The 23,058-nt window shown below is 47.3% G+C and overlaps 1 long non-coding RNA gene across 1 annotated transcript; it reads left to right on the top strand.

Moving 5' to 3' along the window:
* The first annotated feature begins 9,790 nt into the window (after positions 1-9,790).
* On the top strand, positions 9,791-15,647 carry LOC142073100 (uncharacterized). The gene is made up of 3 exons (XR_012669785.1): positions 9,791-10,022; positions 14,042-14,306; positions 15,070-15,647. It is a non-coding gene; the product is annotated as an uncharacterized LOC142073100 (long non-coding RNA).
* Positions 15,648-23,058: the final 7,411 nt, after the last annotated feature.

The raw sequence follows: 23,058 nt of genomic DNA, 5'->3' as shown, positions 1-23,058 counted from the left end.
ACAACCAGGGGATGCATGGCTTCATTTGAAGGTGGAGACACACCTTGGCCAGCTCTTTGAAGTTTTTCCTCTGTCTGAATAGCATCACTTTGGTCTTGCCTGGGTTCAGCCTGAGGCAGCTGCTCTTCATCCAAGAGCAGATCTCTTCTTGACATTCTGCTATCTTATTAGTGGCTGTGATTGCACCAGCTGCAAATGAGGTATATAGTTGGGTGCCATTGGCAGCTGAGGCCAAGCCATCTCACTGCTTCCCACAGTGGTTCCATTTAGATATTGTAGAGAAGTGAGGCTAGTATGGATCCCTGCAGAACCCCACCAGCGAGGGCCTTCACAGAGGAGGAGCAGTTGCCCATCATCACTCTGAGCTCTGCTGGTTAGGGACAAATAGAACCACTGTAGTGCTAGGCCATCTACTCCTGCTGTGTCATGTAGATGGGTTAGCATTTCGCTGTGTCAAAGGCTGCCGAGAGGTCCAGAGGTATGATAATTCCTGTGTCCATAGACATGAGGAGGTCATCTTTCAGTGCCACTAGAGCAGTCTGTGTGCTGTGTTCTCATCTGAACGCTTTATGAGGCATCTGTGTTGGCTGATGTCGCATGTTGTTGGAGCTTGATTGTTACTTTTCTCAGTTCTTTTGTCCAGCAACAGGAGGTTGCAGGTGAGATGGCAGTGAAGAGATCTTCCAGGTCAAGTGTTGGCTTCTTGAGGATGGGGTGAGCTATTGCATTTTCCAAGCAGTTTTGTAAGGAGAGAGAGAGAGAGAGAGAGAGAGAGAGAGAGAGAGAGAGAGAGAGAGAGAGAGAGAGTGTGTGTGTGTGTGTGTGTGTGTGTGTGTGTGTGTTGCTCAGGTCACTCAGAACTGTGAGCCACTGTTACCGCTCTGCCATGCTAGGGCTGGAGATTCCTTTCTCCCCTCAGCTGTTTCTCTGACCTCAGTTCCCTCCTGGAACTACAGAACAATATTCCTTCTTCTTGTGGGTTACACTATTAGCAGTTTTAGACATAGTTAATACATCATTTCCCACAAGAATTTCTGCAGGACTGCAATCTAACACACCAACTCTTAAAATGCCTTCTGCACCTCCCATTCCATTTTCCTTTGGCTAAAAGCACAATGGTTTTAAAACTTCCCCATGCAGCATGCCCTCTCCAGCCAGAGAGATCTGGGCACCCGTGTCTCTCCACCCTTGGCATTCTTTGCCATTCATTCTGGCAACTTTAATAAACCTCCCATGGGTCAGACCTTACAAGGTGTATCAGGAATCCTTCAGGTTTCTGCCCTTCTCTGTCTCATGCTCATTAGGCACTCTGGTTTGCACATAGATATCAGCCAGATCGACAACATCCTGTACAGAATGCAAAGATTTATCCCATATTACTTCTCTGATCTCCTCAGAACATATGGTCAGGAAATGTTCTTGTGCAAAGAGGTCGAATAATTGGTCAGAATTCTTACAGCCCCTTTTCCCTTTGCTCATTTCCTCATCAAATCTCACATTTTATAAATATTTTATTCTCTATGACTCATATTGACACCTTTTTCTAAATCTCACCTTGTACACAGTACGGCAGTAATGTGAAACCTTTGCCATGGAGCCTTTTTAAATACATTTGATTTTAAAAGCTTGCCTAGCTTCCATCTCATTAAATACATTTAATGCTTTACCAGACAGCTGTGCAATCAGTGTGGGGACTCCCTTGTCCTCTGGAATTGATGTAGTTCACAAATCTTTTCCAAAGTAATGAGCTATGCCTCGATGCACTCGGTTCTTTGCAGCTTATCCCAGCAGGGTGTTCCATGGGTGGGAAGCACCTGTGGACTGTGAGATCTGTCCCTGCTCATCCAACATGCTCAGGTTATATAGCCTCTCTTTCTTGGGCTTCTTTCTCTCTTCGTTTTTGGTATGCCTCCTCCTGCTGTTATTTTGCTGACCTCCTCTCTTGACTTCTTTGGTTCTGTGATTCGCTTCCCATCTTTGGTATTCGTGCACTGTTTTTGCAGCTTCCCATTATTTATCTCTTTGATCAGCCTCCATCCTGGCCAGTTCTAACTTTGCTGTGTGTAAGTCCAGTTTGACTATGCCAGTGTGACCGCTTGCTCAGGTCACTCAGAACTGCGAGCCACTGTGTTACCGCTCTGCCTCAACAAGAGAGAGCTTTGCTGCACCTAAGCTGTGTGTCTGCCCTGCCAGCAAACTCTTCAGGACTCTGCCAGTCCAACCCTTGCCTTGTAGGCAGTGAACCCAGTTCCCGAGTTCCCCAAAGACGTCCTTCAGCAGCATCCAATCCCTCTCCCTGGATACTCACATTCACTGCCTCCATAGAGCCTGTTAGCTTAGCTAAGGATTTCACCCTTCAGTGTAATACACAGCACTGAGATGGCTTTTGTAATAAAACAAGAATAAGTTTATGAACAAAGAACAGATATTTAAGTGATAAGTAAGAACAGAAGACACAGGTATGGTTATAGGTAAAACAAAACACTTTCTAGAGACTATAACTTAGCTTCAGCAAGTTACAATCTTTGTCTAAGCAGGTTTATCACCTATAGTCAGTTCCAGCTCTCCTTGGTTTTCAGGCCAAGAGGATCCACATTTCATGAGGTCAAAGGGTGCTGCTCCCCGTTCATCCCCAAGTGATGGATGCCAAAATGGTGTTCTGCCTTTGCTTATATTTCCCAGGGTCTATTGTTTCTGATCAAGAGTCAGGCAGGCTTCCTGGGGGTGCAGGCTCCATCCCCCATTGTGATTGCTAAGTATTCTTCCCCCCTGCCTGTTAGCATGAGAGCTTTGTTTACCTTCGATGTAGATGTACTTTTCATTGTCCCCCGGCTCAATTTACATTGGAGTCATACGAAATCAGGTGAAACAACATTTCTTGGTCTGAGACAGGCTGGGCTTATGAACTGCTTGCAAAACACCTTTTAAGAACATCTCCAGCACTCAACTGTATATCTTTATACACTGCCTATACATACATCACACAATAACATTAATGAATTGCATGTTATTTGTTCATGTGTGACACCTTACATATCATCTTTCAGATACAGATTCTGACAACAGTGTGTCAGGCCCGATGTGATTTATGGTATGGTGTTCCCTCTGGCAGTTGGCTTCCCAGGTTCGCAGTGTGCTTCACTGAAGGAGGCATTTCCCTTAGTAGTAGGCACAGTTCTTCACTGGCTTTCACCATCTAGGAGGGACCTGGATCTGCTTCACAGGTTATGACTTGTCACAGGTTAGGGCTTCTTGAACTTCAGCATGTGTGATGGGGCCAAACTCAGCTCGGAGTGGTGGGGCGGATAATACAGTCTGGTCTGGGGTGGAGTTTTCTCTCCCATTTAGCATCATATGTATACTGCTGAGCTGCTCAGCAAAGTATACCCATGACATCAGTTTCTCCCTAACACGCAATGGCAGGGTTTTTTTGCAGGTAACCACACATACACCACATCCCCACACAGCTGTTTCTGTTCACTGACAGGCAAACTGGGCTGCAAGAACTAGCAAATGTTTTCACCTTGTGACCATACTGTGAAGATACACCTCCTTTCCCAATAGGGTGTGAGTCTACCATCCCCTGTTCCCCTCTGCCCTGTGTGCTCTGGGGGTGCCCTATCCACATGTTTCAGAGTAGCAGCCGTGTTTGTCTGTATCCGCAAAAAGAACAGGAGTACTTGTGGCACCTTAGAGACGAACAAATTTATTAGCGCATAAGCTTTCGTGGGCTACAGCCCACTTCATAGGGTACATGGAATGGAACATATAGTAAGAAGATATATATATACATACAGAGAAGGTGGAAGTTGTCATACAAATTGTAAGAGGCTAATTAATTAAGATGAGCTATTATCAGCAGGAGAAAAAAACTTTTGTAGTGATAATCAAGATATCCACCTGGTGCATTCACAGGGCCTTGGGCCTAAGAATGAGGCAAGTCCCTAGGATGCTGTAGGAAGGCGCATGGCTGGCACAGTATTTCTCAATCCTGCTGCTGCTGAATGGGCAGGCAGACGCAGGCCGTTTCCCTGAAGATGCAGACAAGGGAATGGGGAACAACAAGCTTAGTAGGTGACCCTACAAAAGCAAGGAAGAGGGTAACAGAACTTGTGGTCTTCAAGCCACCTCTCTCCCCCTACTACTCCTCCATGTAAGTGTGTGGGGTCCTATCTCCTGTCAGAGGGTGAATGGGTCCCAGGACTGGCAGGGGAGGAATTATGGAGAGAAGAGTCAGAGCCAAAGGCTGTTTGGGAGAAGAAGAAAGGTGCGGCCGGTCCAGGTCTTCTCATATTGGCTGTTAGTGCAAAGGTCATGCCTTCTTGTACAGGGTGTCTCCTCAGAAGCCTTTGCAATGAGGAAGGGAGCAACAGCCCCAGTCAGATGCCAAGAGAGGGGGATGGGAACTGCAGCACGACTTGTCATCCAGATAAAACCGGGACCATGGAAGCTGGAGATGGAGAAGACCTATTAGAATGATCAGAGTCCATTCCCCTGCAGGGGCAGGAGGCAGCCCCTGATTAGGTATTAAGTGGATACTAGACTTTTTATTTTAGCCAAATGGCCTCTTAGTTGACACCTAAGAGGAACTTTCTGCTCTGGAAGCTGTGTGGATCTTGGGGGGTTGTAAAGGAGATCACTGTAAGGTTCTCTTATGGCTGACTTCTCTGGCCCAGCTCACACAATGCAAAGACTGTCTCTGAATGACCAATAAATGCCACTAATGCAAAGCTGGCAGTAGGCACTGTCTTTTTGTGAGCTGGGGAGGTGCGTGGGAAAGACCTGATAACAGCCATCCTGACCCTGTGTCGCTCCATGTTTTCAGCACGCCTCCTTGGTCAGCTTCAAGTGAGGAATCTTGGGCAAGGAGAAGGGGATATTAGTCGGAGTACCACACTGTGCACGGGCAGGCACCAAAAGTCACATGCTGCGTGTCATCTGCTGTGCTAGGTACCAGTGGCTGGCCAGCTGCTGAGTTTGTAGCTTCACATGACGTGGAAATGGGGTGCAAATTGGCTGTGAGCAAACTGCAATGCCGAGAAGTAACTGACCTAGCCAGGTGGCACTGGTGTCTAGTGCATCCGCAAGAGAAAGGAAATCTGAATTGTGTCAATGACTTGCATGTGTCACACAAGCTATAATTTTCTAGCCTAGGCACCTAAAGTTCATAGAATATCAGGGTTGGAAGGGACCTCAGAGGTCATCTACTCCAACCCCTGCTCAAAGCAGGACCAATCCCCAATTTCTGCCCTGATCCCTAAATGGACCCCTCAAGGATTGAACTCACAACCCTGGGTTTAGCAGGCCAATGCTCAAACCACTGAGCTATCCTTCCCCCCTTCCAGCTGCTAAATCCAAATTTAGAAAGAGACTTTGGTAACTTTTAACTGACAGTTAGTGGTGAGCACCTGCAGTTCCCATGGACCTCAGTGGTATTTGTGAGTTCTGAGTACTTCTGAAAATCTGGCCATTTTATCTCTGCCTCAGTCGCCATCTGTAAAATGGGGATAATACTATTTGCAGTGCACCTTGTAGCTAGGTGCTATATAAACCACATGATTTTAAGATGTCTGTACTTGCAAGAGAAACAGCTAAAGCACACAGGATTAAAGAGATCTCAAGAATTTATGGCTCCTCCAAACTAGAGGGGTTTTAAAATGTTAACGGGTGAGATACTTGTTATACACACATCTATCTACCTTTCTGTGAAGGTGCACAATAGTGCTATGAATACAGAACCAAGGTTGTTTGGGTAACCTGAACTCTGAGCATTCGTGTTTTACAGTGGTTGGGATTCTTTAGGAGTAACCTTCAGAGATTAGTATTTGTTGTTAACTTCCTGGCTTTCATACAGATTTTTTGTTCTTTAAAACTGAGGTTCTGTTAAATCCCCCCCACCTTCCACCTTGCTATTGATTGGCTTTTAACACAGCCTTAATTCCACTTTACACTCTTTTTGCTGAGGGATGTATATGTATATACATATGTATATATGTATATGTATATATCCTATTGCAGCAGTAAAATTCCTGATTCCTCTCTACCTCTCAATGGGGTCATGGGGTGATCCCAGAGGGAGGAATTGGCAGTGGGAAAGGAGGCTGGGGATGTGGTCAGGCAGCTGTCCTCTTGCTTCTTCTCTCTTGGGGTTAACTAACAGGTTGATGGATTTTAATGTTAATTTCTCCAGCCAGGGATCCACCCCTGCTTTAAAATAAGAGAGAGGAAAGGTTAAAAAGAACTAAATTCAAAACAATTACGAAGCCAGCCCCTTGTGCGAGCCCAGACAGAGGAAAAGTGCTGTTTGGTGGGGCCGTCACACTCTGCCTCCCATTTGGGCAACAAAACCAGTTAGAAGTCACATGCTAGGATCTTCTTTCAACAGCCTGTGTTTATGTTATGTGGGGGGTTTTTTTGGGGGGGGGGGTAGGTGGGAGGGCCGGGGAGGAGCGTTTGACATAAATTCTGATTCCAGGAATCCTCCTAACACAGGATATGCAGCAGGGAGCTCAGTAAACAAGACGGAACAGCCGTCCTGTAATGGAATCGGTTCTGCGTATTAGCTGCTCCTTGCTCATGGACCTAATTAGCGCAGCAGCTTTCAGAGCTTGGACAGCTGGGCAGGACTCAGAGGGTTAGCACAGGGATGGGACAGAGGGAAGGGTACAAGGGTGACATCTGGGTCAAAGAGAGTGGCGGGCCAAAGACACCCTGGAGTGAGAGAAGCAGCAGAGAAAACCGATTCTTAGAACAAGTAGCGGTGGGGATCCCAAAGGTCTGGCTGGCTCAAGCAGGTGCCGGTGGACTAGAACAGGGCACGTCAGCATTCTCCCATGGGACAAGGCCGCGGTGCAATGTGATCTGGAGAGGGAGGTGTGGGTGGGGACGGGAGCATAGTGTAGACTTCCCGTATGTACAGTGACACAAGAGCAACAGCTCAAGTGCTCCAAACTACTCAGAACTATTATCGACAATGCTGCCGTGTCTGTGGCGAGGGGATTAGCACTTCTGAAACATAGGGAAAACTCAATCATGCCGGTTGCTGTCTGGTTTCTGATGACTCATTAAGGGCCTCTTCCCTCCCCTGCTTCTACCATACCCACCCTACTAATATTTACTTGAAAACATTCTCTGACCTCCTCTGCCTGCTTATCACCTCAGGCCCCTGAAGTCAGAAATAGCTGCTGGGCTGGTGAACAAACATTTCTTCCCCTCCCCCGCCCTGGTGGCTGGTCTGTCTCAGTAAGGTCACTGCCGTTCTTCCAAACTATCCACATTCATTCACAAATCACTTGAACTCTATGAACTGGTCCGCAGCAGGATTCAATTTGTTCCCCATCTGTTTTCTTTCAGAAGTCACTCTTGCTCCTTTTTGGTCTTTAAGCCACTCTCTAGGAGGACGAAAGCTGCTTGGTGCTAGGTGTAGGAAAGCTTTGACCTCTGCTCTGTCCCTTCCCCGCCTGCCTCTCCTCTGCATAGATCCCCTCTCCTGCTGCTGCTGCCAGTTGGCTGCAAACTGGACAGACCCCGGAGAGGTAGCTGAATGTTTGGTGAAGCCATGTTTAGCAGGACGGGCACAGAGGTGGTCAGAGGCTGAGAAGGGGGGGGTCGTGCTAAGCAGAAAACCAGAAGCTGGGTCTTCATATTGCCTGTACCCCAAACTCTACAGTGTGCATTCAAAGTGTAATGCAAGAAGCTAGCTGTAGAGCTGGTCAAAGTATTTTTTTTTAATGGCAAAAATGGCTTTGCAACAAAAATGGAAATTTTCATGAAAAAAAAAGTCCATTTTCATCAACTTTTTGTGGACCAAATAAATAAATAAATAAATAAATAAAAGATTTTCTTCCCAGCTCTAGCTGGTAGGCACCACCCTCGGGCCAGCAAAGAGACAGCTAGGCCCCAAGAGACAGAAGAGACGGGCAGTGCACCATGGAGGGAGGCCAGCCAGCCAAGTAATTATATCACAACTGGAACCAAAATCCCGCTTACATCAGAATAGCCAGCACATTCCGGCAAAACCCTGGAGGAGAGCAGTGTAAGAGCCAGCCCAGCTAGATCGCAAACCCAGGGGGAGAAGAATCAATGGCAGGTGAATTAGCAGCAGAGCAAGTTGGCAATTTTTCAATGCAAGGTAATATAATTGGATAATGCTGATGTGTTGTCATGAAATGTTTCACTGAATCTACTACAAATTTGACAAAACTTTCTCCAGAACACAGGCAAGTTTCCATTTGAAACCTGCCAGCGTTTCAGGGTCCACAGCTCCAGCAGGAAGCATACCAGCTCTTGGAGTCCAGGCTGGAGCCAGAGCTGGGGTTTGGGGTTTTAAGGTCTCCTGGGGCTGACAGGTTCCCTGCCCCAGAGCAACTACGTGGGGCCTCAACCGATTATGTAGGGATGCCCCCATCTCGATGTCGCCCATGCCTGCTTGGTGTGGCACTCTGTCCCCCTCTAGTGGCAGCTAGACCAGCTACACAGTGGTTCTCAAACTGTGGGTTGGGACCCCAAAGTGGGTCCCGAGCCCATTTTAATGGGGACACCGGGGCTAGCGTGAAGTTTAAGTTTAAGAATCGCTGAGCTAGAGATTGATGAGCCTGCTACAGCCTTGGCTAATAGAGTTGTGTCTTTTAGCTCATGCTGTAGAGCAGGGGTCTCAAAGTCCCAGCCCGCAGCCCATCTGCGGCCCAAGAACCTCCCCACTGCGCCCTGTGGAGGAGACATCCATGCAGCCGGCTCTGTCTGCTGCGGGCGCCACCCCCTGCAGCTCCCATTGGCTGGGGGAGAGGGACAGAGTATCAGCACTAGTCGCCGGGCAGACTCAGCCATGGAGGCTGAGTCACTTTTTTCCACAGTGAATATAAACAAGTCAAAATACCGAACACAACTATCTGATGCACACCTTGCTGCAATCCTGAAGGTGTCAACTGCTCAGTCACTGAGGCCAAACATCAACAAACTGACAGAACTGAAGCGTTGCCAGGTATCTGGCAAACACTAAAAACTCTCTGGCAGGGGAAGAATTATATAAAGTTGTATGACAGTTTTATTATTTTTAAGAAATTTGAAATAAAAAATACAATATCAATGTTTTCTTTTCTGAACACCTTCTTCAGTGACATTATTGGCCCACTGGAAGGATTTGAGGACTGGAACTGACCCTACGGTAAACTGAGTTTGAGACCCCTGCAGTAGAGGCTCATGCATTATGCTCCAGAAGTCCCCAGGTTTGATCCCAGCCAGGCATGGGTTGCATCTATACATATTAGAATTCTCCATCTTCTGGCACCCATTCCCTGGGTAACCCCAACTCCGTGAGTACCTGAGGACCAGTTAGATCACACCCCAGACCTGAGCACTCTTAATAAACATCTGAAATTGCCAACTTGCCTCCTAGGCTTCACCCGGAGGGAGTGACTTAGCCCTTTTATTGCAAGCTGACATCTGTTTCTAATTATTACCCCTTGTCTAACAAGAGGAAGAATAGGAATGAGCGCCTCTTTTTAGATGCTATCTTGATTGATTTTATAAAGAGAGACAAAGAGAGGGGGAAGAAGGGAAAAGGGTAACCAGCCAAACTGATTCTCCACCAGGTTTCTGCCATGACCTGGGTTCACTTGATTTGGTTATTTTTAGCCAATCCAGAAGGCACACGGTCTGGAATGTCTAAAATGTCTCTTTCTAACCAACTCCTCATCCCTCCCATGGGTTGGTCTGAAACCAACAGCTGAGGAGGGGCTCAAGTGTCCCAGCAACAGCCGTGTCCAGGGTGATGTCAGAGCTGTACAGAAGCAGGGACTGTTCTTTCAGGCCTCATGATGATTACTATTCTAACCAGTGCAAAACACCATCATCCATTACCTCACAGACTTGCATTCAGGTCCAAGAAATGAGCGAAGGCTTCATCCTGGGAAGCAGCTGTGAGCTCTGGGGAAACAAGATCGGCCTGTTTGTAATGACAGAATTAAAGCTGAAAACAACAACACTTCAGGCCCTACTGGAATGAATGCCAATTGTAGCAAAAGGTATGATTGTTGTCATGAGGCTTTTTGTGCTGGTCAATCCCTCTCTTTCTCCCCCACCACTTCCATTCTCCCCTCTCCCCACTTTCTTCTGCAACACTGCCTGTGTTTCTTCTCTTGGAAAGCAGACACTTTACAAAGTGGTTAGGGGAGAGATCCCACTCCTGTTCAGGTCAATGACAAAGCTCCCATTGACTTCAATGGGATGAGGACTGATATTTAGGGCCAGAGTTTTGAAGCAGCCTTTACATTTGAATGGGCAGGTTTTTTGACCATACAGTTTTGGGGTACCCAAGACTCGTATTGGCATGTACAGACAGCTTTTGCAAGCCGACGTTGGGTAGGTAGACCTCTGACTCCCTGATCTAGATACCAGTGGTGCATGCAAAGCCAAATTCTTGGAAGCCCCCAAGCTTGAGCACGTGTAAGCTCTGCCCCCAGCAATAGAAGATCCAGTTGTGGGAGCCCAGATTTAATAGCTGCTTCAGAACACTTGGCTTTGAATTTTCAATTTGTGATTAAGTATCATCTTTATCTATCTACCATCTATCTAGCTAACCTTTTTCTCCAGCCAAACTCTTTCAGTCTAATCCTTCAATTTATTAGGAATTATTTTCAACCTAACTTTCTTTACCCTGAAAAGTTTTAATATTTTATGTGGTAAAACAAAAACGAAGGAACAACACGAATCCCTGGGATTTTGTCTCAAACGCTGGTTACCACTGGCTGGTTTATTGAGGAGAACTGGCTGGTATATTGGGAATGGCTCAACCTCTTTGCTTCTGGAGATGTCCAGCCACTCAATTACAAAGAAGACCTTGGAGGGCTGAAAAAGGAGCTGATAGAAAGGAGCAAGAGAAGCTAGCTTAGTTGCCTCCATTAATAGCTGCTGCCATATAAGAAGAGGAGAGGAAATGGGAACCACCTTAGGGACTAGAGCCACCAGTTACAAATAATATACTTTCCTAATCTCACTCTTTCAGGTAAGCGACTGGCTGAGTTACACACAAGCTTGCTGCGACACAGATGGGGAAGTGGTCTCCAGGAAACTCTCACTATTGAGATGTGAAACTTTCCTCCTCCTCTCCCCCATATTTTGAAATCAGTCATGCAGCCTGCTTTGTGTAAAGTGCTGAGCTCTTCCCCAAAGCACCAGTCCAAGGGGATTAGTACTGCTGTGAGAGATGCAACCATTCACTCCCTGGTTCAAACCCAACCCAGGTCCCTACCTTCCTCTGGCTGTTCAGTGGGCTTGGTGAGATGACATCACAATTGACATTATTTGGCCTCCTTCTTGGCTGTCTCAGCAGAGGAGCTAAGGGCCTATAAGGCCCAAAGACTGATCTGCCCTCTTACCCAAGAAGTGATCTCTGAAGATCAGCGGGGAGGCACATTGGTGGGCAGGACAGGAGAAGCTTGCATTACGATTGTCCATGCGGTTCCTTCTCTGTGACCAGTTTGTATGGATGGGAACCAAGGACTGGAATGCCTGACAGGTCTGTATTAGCCCTCTTGCTACTGGTCTGGTGAATCTAATTATAGAATAAACCACCAGTTTGTGGGATTGTCTTCCCCGTTTCTTGCAGTCTTGCAATGGTGGCATTCTCAGTGTGGACCATCCCAGGCACCTGGTCACAAAAGCAGAATATCAGGGCTGGTCAAGTACAGTCAGCCTTCCTCCCAGGATTGCAATCAATATCTGCCCTCCTTCTCTCCATTCCCTTTGAAGGTTCCATATCTTCTTAAAAGCAGAAGTAGGAAAAAGTACCATCTGGGCTGGGCCTGCAAGATAACAAGGTATCATAGTCCAGCAAAGACGATGCATATGGGGATAGGGAGGATCTCAGTGTTAAGGAGAAGCTAGGCTGTAAGGTGTAATGGTCTCACAGGGAGAAGACTGACAGATTCACAAACTGCATGAGACTCAATAGAAAGTCAGGGTGAGAGAAGACTCTGGGGTTACAAATTGTGTAAGATCCCACAACAGGAATAGAACTCCCCCAAAGGAGAGGACAGCAAAGAGGCCTTCTCCCCAGGGAGGGAGCAATCAAAGCCCTGTCTGGTCAGCTCCACCCCATTGGGCAAGAGACCCATTTTAACATCAGAAAAGCAGATGTGCAGTGCAGAACTTGGGTCTCATTTGAGGGTGTTTGACATGTGGAATCTCCATCACTGGAGATTTTTAAGAGCAGGTTAGACAAACGCCTGTCAGGGATGGTCTAGATAATACTTAGTCCTGCTATGAGTGCAGGGGACTGGACTAGATGACCTCTCAAGGTCCCTTCCAGTCCTATGATTCTATGGAAGACAATGAGGATGGGTAATATCTGTGCGAAGGAAGCATGCTGATTCAGAGAGACTGGTCAGCTAGGCATATCCTAGGGGTGCTGAAGACAGGGAAAATAATCCAAATAGCATGGGGAGTGTCACACCAGAGGCAGAGCATTGCAGGAGGTTACCCATGGCAATGAAAGTTCCTGGCCAAGATGGAGGCAGCATGGCCACCATGGGCTCTCCTCCATGGGAGCTAGTGCTGAGTTGGAGCTAAGGAGGGAGTCAGCCAATGGCAGCAGCATTCCTGCTATTATTTGTATCACAATAGTGTTTAGAGTCGAGAATCGGGGCCTCTGTGTGCTAGGTGCTGTACACACATGGGGCAGGTCCTCTGCCGGCATAAATTGTCATTGCTCCTTGGGCGTCAAAGCAGCGGTTACAATTTATACCAGTGTAGGATCTGCCCCACAGTGCACAAGAGATAATCCCTGCCCCAAAGATCTTACAATCTCAATACACAAGGGGGGGAGACAGGAAGCACTACAGTGCTATCCTGAAGGAGAGGAGAAGGGGGAGGAGGGGAGCAGCGGCCTCTTTGGATCTGCAAAGAGACCCTGGTTATGAGGCCTGAGTCAGCACAAATCTTGACAGATCAATGATAGGGGAAGCTTTGGGGAGTCAAAAGTTGCCAAGATTCTTGCCTTCTACTCAAGAAACCTGGCCCAACTTTCTCTTCGCACACTAGACCATGGCCTGGAGGGGTGCAACACTTACCTACCTCTGCTAAACACCTTTCTGCTGATTCTGCTTCTCCCTGTCCCATGAGACCACAGGCAATGCTCAACACAGGAACATTAACACCTGTCAATTCCCCTCGATGGCTTCTAGTGTACAGGGGTCTTGCTAGTACAGTGCTGAGGATTAGAGCAGGTACAGGAACCAGCTGAAGGGTGAAAAGCAGAAGTAATAATAACACTTAGCTCTTATATTGCTCTTTCATCAGTAGGTCTCAAAGCACTTTACAGTGAAAATAAGTATCATTGTCCCCTTTTCTTACAGATGGGGAAACTGAGGCACAGAGCAGCCAAGTGCCCGAGGTCACCCAGCAGGCCAGCAGCAGAGCTGCAAATAGGTCACCTGAGTCCGAATCCAGTGCTCTGCCCACTAGACCACACCAGGGATAAGTTGCTAAAAGTTCAACAGCAGGATCCCAAAGTACTTTAGAGTTTGCATATTTACAGCAGAGATTACTCACCATTGAAATGCAGCCACTTCTGGGTGAAACATAGGAACAATTTTGTGCCAACAGCAGCATTACACCATGAGAGAGTGCCCCAGTACACGCTAGTCGCCTCCAGCAATTCAGTGTCTGCTAGCATGCCTAGCCTCCTGCTTGGGCATTGGTTCAGTAATGGCCCAGGGTACGTCTACACTGTAGCTGAGAGTGAGCCTTCCAGCCCAGGTAGACATACTTGAGCTAGCTTGCTAATAATAGCACTGTGCACATTGCGGCTCTGATCCAGACCTGGTCTAGCCACCTGTGCTCAGACCCGGGGGGTCAGGTGGGCTTGAGAGTCTGACTGCTGACAATGCCACAACGGCCATGCAGCTACTTTTAGCACCCTAGCTCGAGTCTGGCCAGTAGGAACCTGTCTTCCCGGGGCTGGCGGCTTGCTCCCAGCTGCAGTGTCGGCAGACTCTCAGAGGGAATCACCCTTCTGAATCACCAGTGACAATCCCTTTTGCAGTGTCCTTGGGACTCCACCTGCCACATACTCCCCAGGCTCGACCCTGTTTGGTTTCCGAGAGGTGATGAGCTCACAGCCCACCATGGTACAGCTACCAGGAAAAGCGTTACTGATGGCCTGGGCCAGCAAGAGCCAAACTCAGAATCTCTCAAGTCACCTTCGGCAGGGGACCCCTGACACCACGTCAAGAGTGAAGCAAAACAAAACAAATCCCAAAAGAGGCTCCAAAGAAGAGAGTGAAAGTTCTACCCTCATGCTTCAGATGGTAAGCCCGTCGGTTGTACAGCACCTAGCACAATGGGGTGTTACAATAATTAATGATAACTATTAGGGATTGGGATGAGACCTATGGAGGCTGGCTATCTTGTAGCTGTCCACTTTCTTGCACTTGCTTCAGAAGCATCTAGTGCTGGCCACTGTTGGAGACAGCATTCTGGATTAGATGGACCATGGGTCTGATTCAGTCTGGCAACTTCTGTTCCTAACTGGCTGACACAGATGAGGAAAGAGAGAGGGGACATCATTACCTTTCCCCTCTTCCCAGGTCTGTCGGGGAGCAATATCTAATGAGGTGGAGCAAACTGTCTTGCAGAGAAGTTTTGTGAGCCTGGCACCCACTAGCAGACTGAGTTTAGATTAACTGAGACAGGCTAAGATCTAAAACACAAACCAGTGCAGGACAAAAGTCAGATGTACAAACCCCAGTCCTATGTTGGAAACCTCTATCATCAGGCTACCGTCACCAGCTCTAGTATCTCTCTGATATGGGATTGTGGAGGGTACTTGGATCACTGAATAATTTACATGCGGTCTTGCTTGCACCAGATGCAGTTTTATTGGCTGCTCATGTTTCAATCTGATGGTTGGCACAAACGAGCCAAATTGAAGTGCCGTTGTCTTGGCTTTTTGAGGGTTCCTCTTCTGTCCTTCCACCATGGGAAAGTGAAGACCTCAGTCCTTTTGAGGCACTAGATGGCTGGGTCGACTGCAGCTGACACACACAAATCTCGGTGTATTTTGTTTTCCAGGTCCATGATTAACCTGCCCTAAAAGCTTCATTTTGCCAGCTGGATGATTTCATTCTTTAGCATGTCAGCTTTTCCCAAGGATTTCCAGTGGATCACTCTTTTTTCAAATGCAGTCTGTTCCTCCTAATAGTGGGTGAACGGTCAGCAGGTGAAAGGTTGGTTGCTCTTCCTTGTATATTAATCCTTCCATCTGTATTTGTGGCTCTTCAGTCTCTGCTCGGCTCAGGGAAGGTTCATGTTTCCCCAACCTCTACCCCATTAAAGTACAAAGGAAACATTCTCAGGTTTGTTCAAAGTCCCCTTGAAAAAGAAGCTGGTCGTGTGCTGACCTCATAAAGAAAATGTTTTCCATGACTTTGCTCAGTGTTTCATACAGGGCTCTGCACCTATAGCTAAACCACAGCTCATAGTCCATGGAGCAGGCCTGACTTTCTGAGGTCTGTGTGCATTTATGTGTATGTCTGCAATTGCACCCATGGTCCCTGCGGGCAGTTATACCTGGTTTATCAGTTCAGCTGTAGTATTTACAACTGCAAATCAGGCTAAATACCCCCTTCCTGCAAATAAATACAGACAAGTAAATGTACGGCAGATATACCTCTGAAGGATTAAACAAATTCACTTTAGTTGGGTCTGTGTCTTTCTTGTGTTCACTGTTTGCAAATGTTCTAGTGAACATTCATATTCATCCAACCAGCACATTTAACGCAAATATTGCAGACTATTTGTGGAAACCCATTCTGAATCACGAGAATCTGCTGCAGAAATCTAACAGTTCTCCTCGTCCTTTCAAGGACCATGTGACCTATGTGTACTATCAAAACAGCTTGGATGTTGAATATTGCACACTTTTCTAATGAACTGTTCATGAACCAGCTGTGGACCAAGAGTTAGTTGCCAAAATTACCTGGCAGGTCATTTCAAATCTCAGAAAAATTGGAGAAAACTGCAATCTGTTTGTGACCAATGCACCACCAGCAAAAGAGGTGACATTCACTGACTCATTATTAATAATTCACTCAGCTGTGTTAAGGAACTATCCTGAACTAATAAGGAGTGGACAAGATGATCCAATAGATATTTCCCCACTCCAGCTTCTCTGATTCTCTTATAATACCATGGTTGGGGTTTTTTGTACATATTTGTCTGACATCTAGGAAGTAAAATAGGGTCCTTAAAGCTGATTGGAATATAAATGTGTATGGCAGCTCCTTCTGCTGCTGCTGATCAGCGAGGGGGCCTGGCCACTCTATTTACAGTTCAAGCCTATATGGGTGCTGAAGTTCAGAGCTATTCCTAGACAGATCAATAATTCACAACCACTAAAGTTCAGTGCCTTTCTCCCAACCCCACGGCCCTGTAACGAGAGACGTTGTCATTTTCCTGGACTTTGAAAGCACCGAGGGGCTGGGATGCGTTTGGTTATCTCCCAAAGCCATTCAGTGGTTGAAGGGGGGCTCCTGGCAGATTGCATTTCATGTCATCAGTTATGCGATTGAATCCACAGGGCACCCCCTTGTGGCAAAGGAGGCAAACTTGAATGAACAGAGAATGAGATGCACATATTCTGATTGTGAGGGTTGGAAGTGCCTAAGGGCCCTAATAATTATACATAGACTAGCGGAAGCTTTTGTGTCTTGGTTTGGCAGCAGAAAGAAAAGGACTAGTAATTTCACTGAGCTTTTTAAAATTCTTCTTTAGTCATCTCTTATGTGTCACAGAAATATCTCTGCTCACGCTGACTTGCATGCAGGTACACGCGTGCACACACACACACGAGTTGCAATGACTTGTGTATGCTGTAGGGGGTTTTATGTGTCACACATCGGGGTTCACATTTGGTTAGATGTATAAATATTATCCACTCTGCTTCCAGGCTCCTCTTTGGGGCTATAGCTCATTTTGAACAGTTTTTGGGAGAGGGAACGGGGGGTAACTTCATTGCAGTGTAGTTGTTTGTTCTGCATTCCGTGCAAACAATAAAACATCTGTTCTTGAGTCCAGCAGCTGGCCCAAAGTGAAATGACGTTAGCATTAATTATCCTCTGGGATGTGGGGGACAGGGCGATGGTGCAGAGTTCCTTAACAAAAAAATAGCAAACCAAAACAACAGCTTGTATGTCTGTATTAAATATCCCAGCCTACGCTCAAATAACATGCTTGCTCAGGGGTGAACCAAGAAACGCCAGAGCTTGAAATGCAGGGGGGAGACTCTAGCCTTATTTTAAACACATAAAATGAGCTTGAGCCATCTCTCAGTCTTATGCCAGCACATCACCACAAGGTTCAGTGGGGATACATCAGTGGCATGGATTGGAGACTTGGGCTATATAGTTATGATGAGAAGCTTCTGCAGTTGATATAGAAATTATGGACCTTTCAAAGTATTACAGGAATGGTGAGTTCATGAATGCACAAATTACAACTATTTTAATCTAACACGTTTCTATTCAAAATATGTGATGCTCTCAACAAGGATCCAATCCAGCACCCACTGGCATGATGGAAAGACTCCTATAGACTTCAATAGGTTTTGGATCAGGCCTTAAGAGAATCCAGTAGAGATAGACAAGAAACCAAGAACTGTGTGGCAAATTGGACCTGTACGTGATGGCAAAAACCCTTGGGTTTCGGAGCTCCGTGGTGGCATAGATTGGAAATGCAGCAGCTGCTTCAGGTACATTAAAAAATGGAGGCTTTAATTTGATTAACTATGCAAAGGAAAATCAGTGCGGTCTCCCTTATTTCTTTTGTTATTAAATTCCGTTTATTTCGCACTGGCCCCCAAGTGGCAGTGTGCCACAGAGTTTTGTACTAAAAATTAGACTGAATCAGGAAATGTTTTTTGGTCTGGTAACACATCGCGATGAAAGCAAATAAACGTTTTCATCAAAAGTTTTCTTCAACAGTTTTTGGGGGGTTGTCCAAAAAAATCAACACTAAACATTTTCCAGCAATAGCCATCCAAAACCAGCTGGGTTTCAAGATTTCATGGTTTTGATGAAAATCCTCCGAATTTTGTCAAAAACAGACTTTACCACAAAACATCCATTTTGATTAAAGTCAATTTTGTCCCCCCACCCCACCCCCCAAAAGGCCTGACTGAAATTTCCACTAGCTCCACTGGTGCCTTGTAGACACTGTTATGGGGAAGTGGAAGATTTTGGCAGCTCAGAAGGGGACCATTGGAGTTCATGGACACCAAGAAGCATGGAGGAGGCAGGTTTGGTCACTTTGGAAGCGGATGATGTTTTGGCTCAGGGGAGAGTATGAATTTCTGTTTTCACTTCCCCTTATAAGCAGGTCTGGACGTGGTTTTAAATTTTTGAGAGTGAGGCCTTGAACTCCTAAATTTCCTTCCTCAGCAACCCTTAACAGCAACCAGGTGTCTTTGTGCCTCCTGTCCCAATAGCTTTCCCTGCAGCTAATGAATGAATCGCTCGGTGTGTCTGCTAGGATGATCAGCAGTGAAATAGCTGGTAATGTTGACATTCAAATTGTCATAATTAGGTTTCACAGTCAAGATCCCAGTCAGGTCAGTGGGGCAGTTCACATCTCTCAGAGCGATTGTTTCAGGCTGTCTTCAGACTCAGGCAGACATTGTTGTATTGGTTTACATTTAGTTCACAGCTGGTAGTGTTGCTATGCAACTACAGCCAGGTAGGCTACTTCTGCCCCCGCCCTCTCTCTCAGTCAGATTGTCCTCACCACCAAGGCAGCTTCCTTCTGCTGTTCCCCATGCCACCTCTACACAACACACCCCCAGCATACAATATGTGGAGGTGGGAGGCATCTAGAGAGAGGAGAAAGCACCATATGTCTCTGTGACTGGTTTTCAGACAGGAGCAGCCAAGAACTAGTCACAGGATTCCCTTTCTCAGCTCCACTGAGGGACATGATGCTGGGAGCTCTGATGTAGACAAGGATCCTGCAGCAGCCAGTGGTTGTAACACTCTGCGGTTTAGATTGTGCTGAGTCAGTCCAGGCTGTTCAAGCCTCAGCCAAACACGCTGAAACTGCTGCTCCTGGAACCTCCCAGAGGCCTGCCCCTTACTGTGAGTCGAGCAAGCTCTGAGTCAATGATGATAGAGTGGGCTCTGCAGTAACAGCCAGAATGAGCTGGCTGCGATGCAGCGAGACCAAATCCATAGCGTAAGAGCATGTGAAATTTGTCAGGGCAGCAGCCAGATTTTGAAAGTAAACATACGTTAAACAGTGAAGGCCAGAGGGAGGATAAACAGAAAACCACCTTATTCAAGAAAGACCCTTGGCAGCCGCCTGCAATAAAGAGGGAAAGTGTAGATGAGCTGGAATGCTTTGTTTAGTTTATATTTAGCGCTGAGCAACGTCCCAGTAGAATTTCAGGATCCATAAATAGGCACTGATGCAGAAAGGCACCTAAGCATGGCAATCAGGCCTTGTCTATCCTAGCAAGTTGTATTGCTTTAACTATACTAGTGTAGGTAAAGCGGTCCAAGCCTCTGCGTGTGGGTGCAGTTATACTGGGCTAAAGGTGCTTTCTACCAGTATAACTATATCTGTATGGGAAGCAGGGCTTTGGAGCAGAGCCTGGAGCTGGAGTGCAGAGCAGCTCCAGAGCAGTGGAGCTGCAGGTTTTTGCCTGGAGCTGGAGCGGAGCCAGAGCACAGCTCCAAAGCCCTGATGGGAAGGAGACTAGCTATACCAGTATTCGGCATCTTTTATACTGGTATAACTGCTTCCACACTAGGGCTTTTGCTGGTATAACTATATTGGTTAAAAAATGCCACCCCTCACTGAAATAGTTATAGCTGTAAAACTTTCAAGGGGAGACCAGGCTTAACTTTAACTGGTGTCAATGAGACGCCGTACATGTGTAAAGCTAGGCATGTGCTTAAATACCTTGCAGATGCAAGGCTGTGGAGATCAGATCTAGCTGGCAGGATTTCTTTTAGTTTCGTCTTCTTATGCATGTCACATAGGGGCAAGGCAATAGCTCAGATTAATAAACCCCCTGGAAGGAAAAAAAAAGCAATGACAATTTGTCTGCAATGTTGCATCCCTGGGAGATTTCAGAGTAGCAGCCATGTTAGTCTGTATCCTCCGAGCATGCTCAAATAAATTTGTTAGTCTCTAAGGTGCCACAAGTACTCCTTTTCTTTATCCCTGGGAGAGTGGCTTTTAGCTCCCTTGGTGGTGATGGCCCTGTATTGCCCCAGTCCCCACACACATTCCCAGCAGCGTGTCTCCAGGGAGTGAGAGCATAACGATTTCTGCAGGCTCATGCATAAATCCTGCCTTCATAGTTCATAGACTGCTGATATGGCTGTCCACTCATCCACCTGCCCACAGGCCACCTGTTTAATATCCTACCGAGAGGTCGCGAAACTTAGACCGTACAGGCACAGGTGTGTGGTCAAAGCAACACCGGCAAATCAGCCTTTCATGTTCTTAGCTTCCCACCTTCTTGAACAACTGACTCCTTTGTAAGACACCTCAGCTGAAGGAATAGGAGCTATGCTGTGTTATGTAAGACTGAAGACAAACATCTGCTGGCACGACTTCGCCCACGCCTTTTGCTTGTCTTTTGCTATAGGGATTGCAATATTGTTTTGGCATAGCAGGTCAGGCAGGTTTGCCAAAGTTAATATGCCGTTGGCCTCCTTCACCCCTCTGTTACAGTGGTTTTATGCCAATGTAAATTCATTCACAACTATGGGCTAGCGTGTACGCTGGGCACATATTCTGCAAGCACAAAGGGGTACGGAAGCTGCAAAGGACCTGATTGCAATGCCCTAACCCTGTGGCTGGTTCTACACTGCCCCCAACCCCCAGATTAGTGCAAACTAGAGGCTCTCCTAATCTGCACTTTCTGGCCACAAGCCCCCAGGGGCCAATGACCAGCCAACATATCAGAGCACAAGATGCTGTGGGCACATGCTTTGGTGGAGTGGCTGCTAAATCAGGGAACAGCAGCTAGGGAGATCCAGCCAGTTTCTGTCCCTCTTTCAATGCCAGTGCAGCACAAAAGGCATGGAGTGGGCCAGAGAGCCTGGATTAACACTAGTGTTAAACTGTATAGTGTGATGGAGAATCCGGTTCCTTCTATATAGAGATATATATATAGGAAAGGATTAACAACAGAAGTAATGGGGTGGGTAGATTGAGTATGATGGGCCTGATTCTCCAGTGCCTTTCACTTAGTGCAGCCATTTACCCCAGTGCAAAGCAGGTGTAAAATGCTGCCAGGTCTGTGTGGTAGTATATGCCGTATACCTTACACTCACTTTTTGCTGGTGTAAATGACACCCCGGGGTGCAGGCACTAGAGAATAAGGCCCACTGAACCTGTTACCTATTCCTGCCCCAGCTCCCCTCTAGCCCCCACTTACCTACACTATTCCGTATATTGGTGGGTCATATATTTCATTGCTTATGTAGGCTGAGCTGCACACCCAGCGAGGGGTCCTTCTTCCCCACTATGACCAGGCCCCACACCTGCCCCAGAGAGAGGCTGGCCAAGGTAGGGTATGAGATGAGAGGCCTGACTGGTAGGGTTGCCAAATATCTAATCCCTGAAAACTGAATACCTCTGACCTGCCCTCTTCCCCTGAGGCCCCACCCCCTGCCCCACCAATTCACCTGAGGCCCCACCCCCTGTCCCCCTATTCCCATCACTTGGTTTCCACCCTCCCTGCCCTCGTTGCTCGCCTCCCCAAATCCCCCAGGACTCACCTGCCGCCTTCAGAGCCCAGCTGGGAGGAGCTGATGTGGAGCCTGCCCACCTGTCCAATTGGGGCACAGCAGGGCATGGTTGGGGTCAGTCCCCAGAGTGAGGGGGTGGGGTGGAAAAGCAGGGAAAAGCAGCACGGGAGGACATCCCTGGAATGAGGGCCCAGGGAGGGGAAATCGGGGCATAGTGAGGTGTGGGGGGTTGGTCCCTGGAGCGAGGGGCCAGGGTGAGGAAATCAGGGCAAAGTATGATGTGGGGTGGGGGGGTCCATCCCTGGTGTAAGGGGCTGGAGAAATCAGGGCACAGTGGGGCAGGGGGGTGGCTGTCCCTGGCGCGAGAGGCTGTGGAAATCAGAGCACAGCGGGGTGGGGGGGCAGACAGGTTTACACCTCCCCCAACCAGATGCTGCCAGTACCTATTTTGGAGCCTGGTCCGGGAGGCAGCCAGTTCTCTTCATCAGGCTCAGGGTTGGGAAGAGCAGCAGCTGCTAAACCGATCCGCTTGTCCAGGCTTCAGTAGCAGCTGCTGCTCTTCCCCTTCCCCGTGGCAGAGGCCAGTTACTGCAGGTAATCAGACTTTTAGCGTCCGGTCAGCTGTGCTGACCGGCAGCTACCAGTTTGCCTTTTTGACCGGACGTTTTGGTCAAAAACAGGACACCTGGCAACCGTACTGGCTGGGGGGGGAAGGACAGATTGGAAGGGCCAGGGCCGCTGGGGCGTGTGTGCGTTTTATATGTAGTAGTGTGTGGTGATTTTTGCAGACAGTACTTTGGGATACTTGCAAAACTCATGTGGCAAAGTCATGTACGTGTAAGTTTTATTTAGCTGATTCAAAACAGGGACAAAAAAACCCTCTTTTATTTCATTGACGAATATCAAACAGGGGCTAATACAGCCTCTAGTCCACCACATACCATTATGCGTGTGGTCTAGGCACTATGAGAAATTAGCAAATTAGAGAAAAAGTAATACAGAAAATATTTTAGAGTTGTAACATCTGTATTAATACTGTTTTTCACAGCTGGCTGTCTTTTGAGCCAGATGCTGCAATACCTATGCTCAGGCCTCAGGAAATAGTCAAACGAACCCAATTTTCAAACCTCTGAAACAGCTTTCCAATTGAGCACAACATCATGATTATTTTAGGTCTGACCTCACAGAGCACCTCGGGCTAGATACAAATGCTGTATCTCCGCTCCCCTGGAGCCTGGAATTCTAGCTCTCCAGTAGGCTAATGCATGATGTGCTTCTGGCCTTGTGAAATATTGGACTTTAAAAA

Source organism: Caretta caretta, chromosome 8, assembly GCF_965140235.1.
Source record: "Caretta caretta isolate rCarCar2 chromosome 8, rCarCar1.hap1, whole genome shotgun sequence".
NCBI classification, from domain to species: Eukaryota; Metazoa; Chordata; order Testudines; family Cheloniidae; genus Caretta; species Caretta caretta.
Note: the sequence above shows the minus strand (reverse complement) of the source record. Positions and strands in the feature narration are given on the sequence as shown.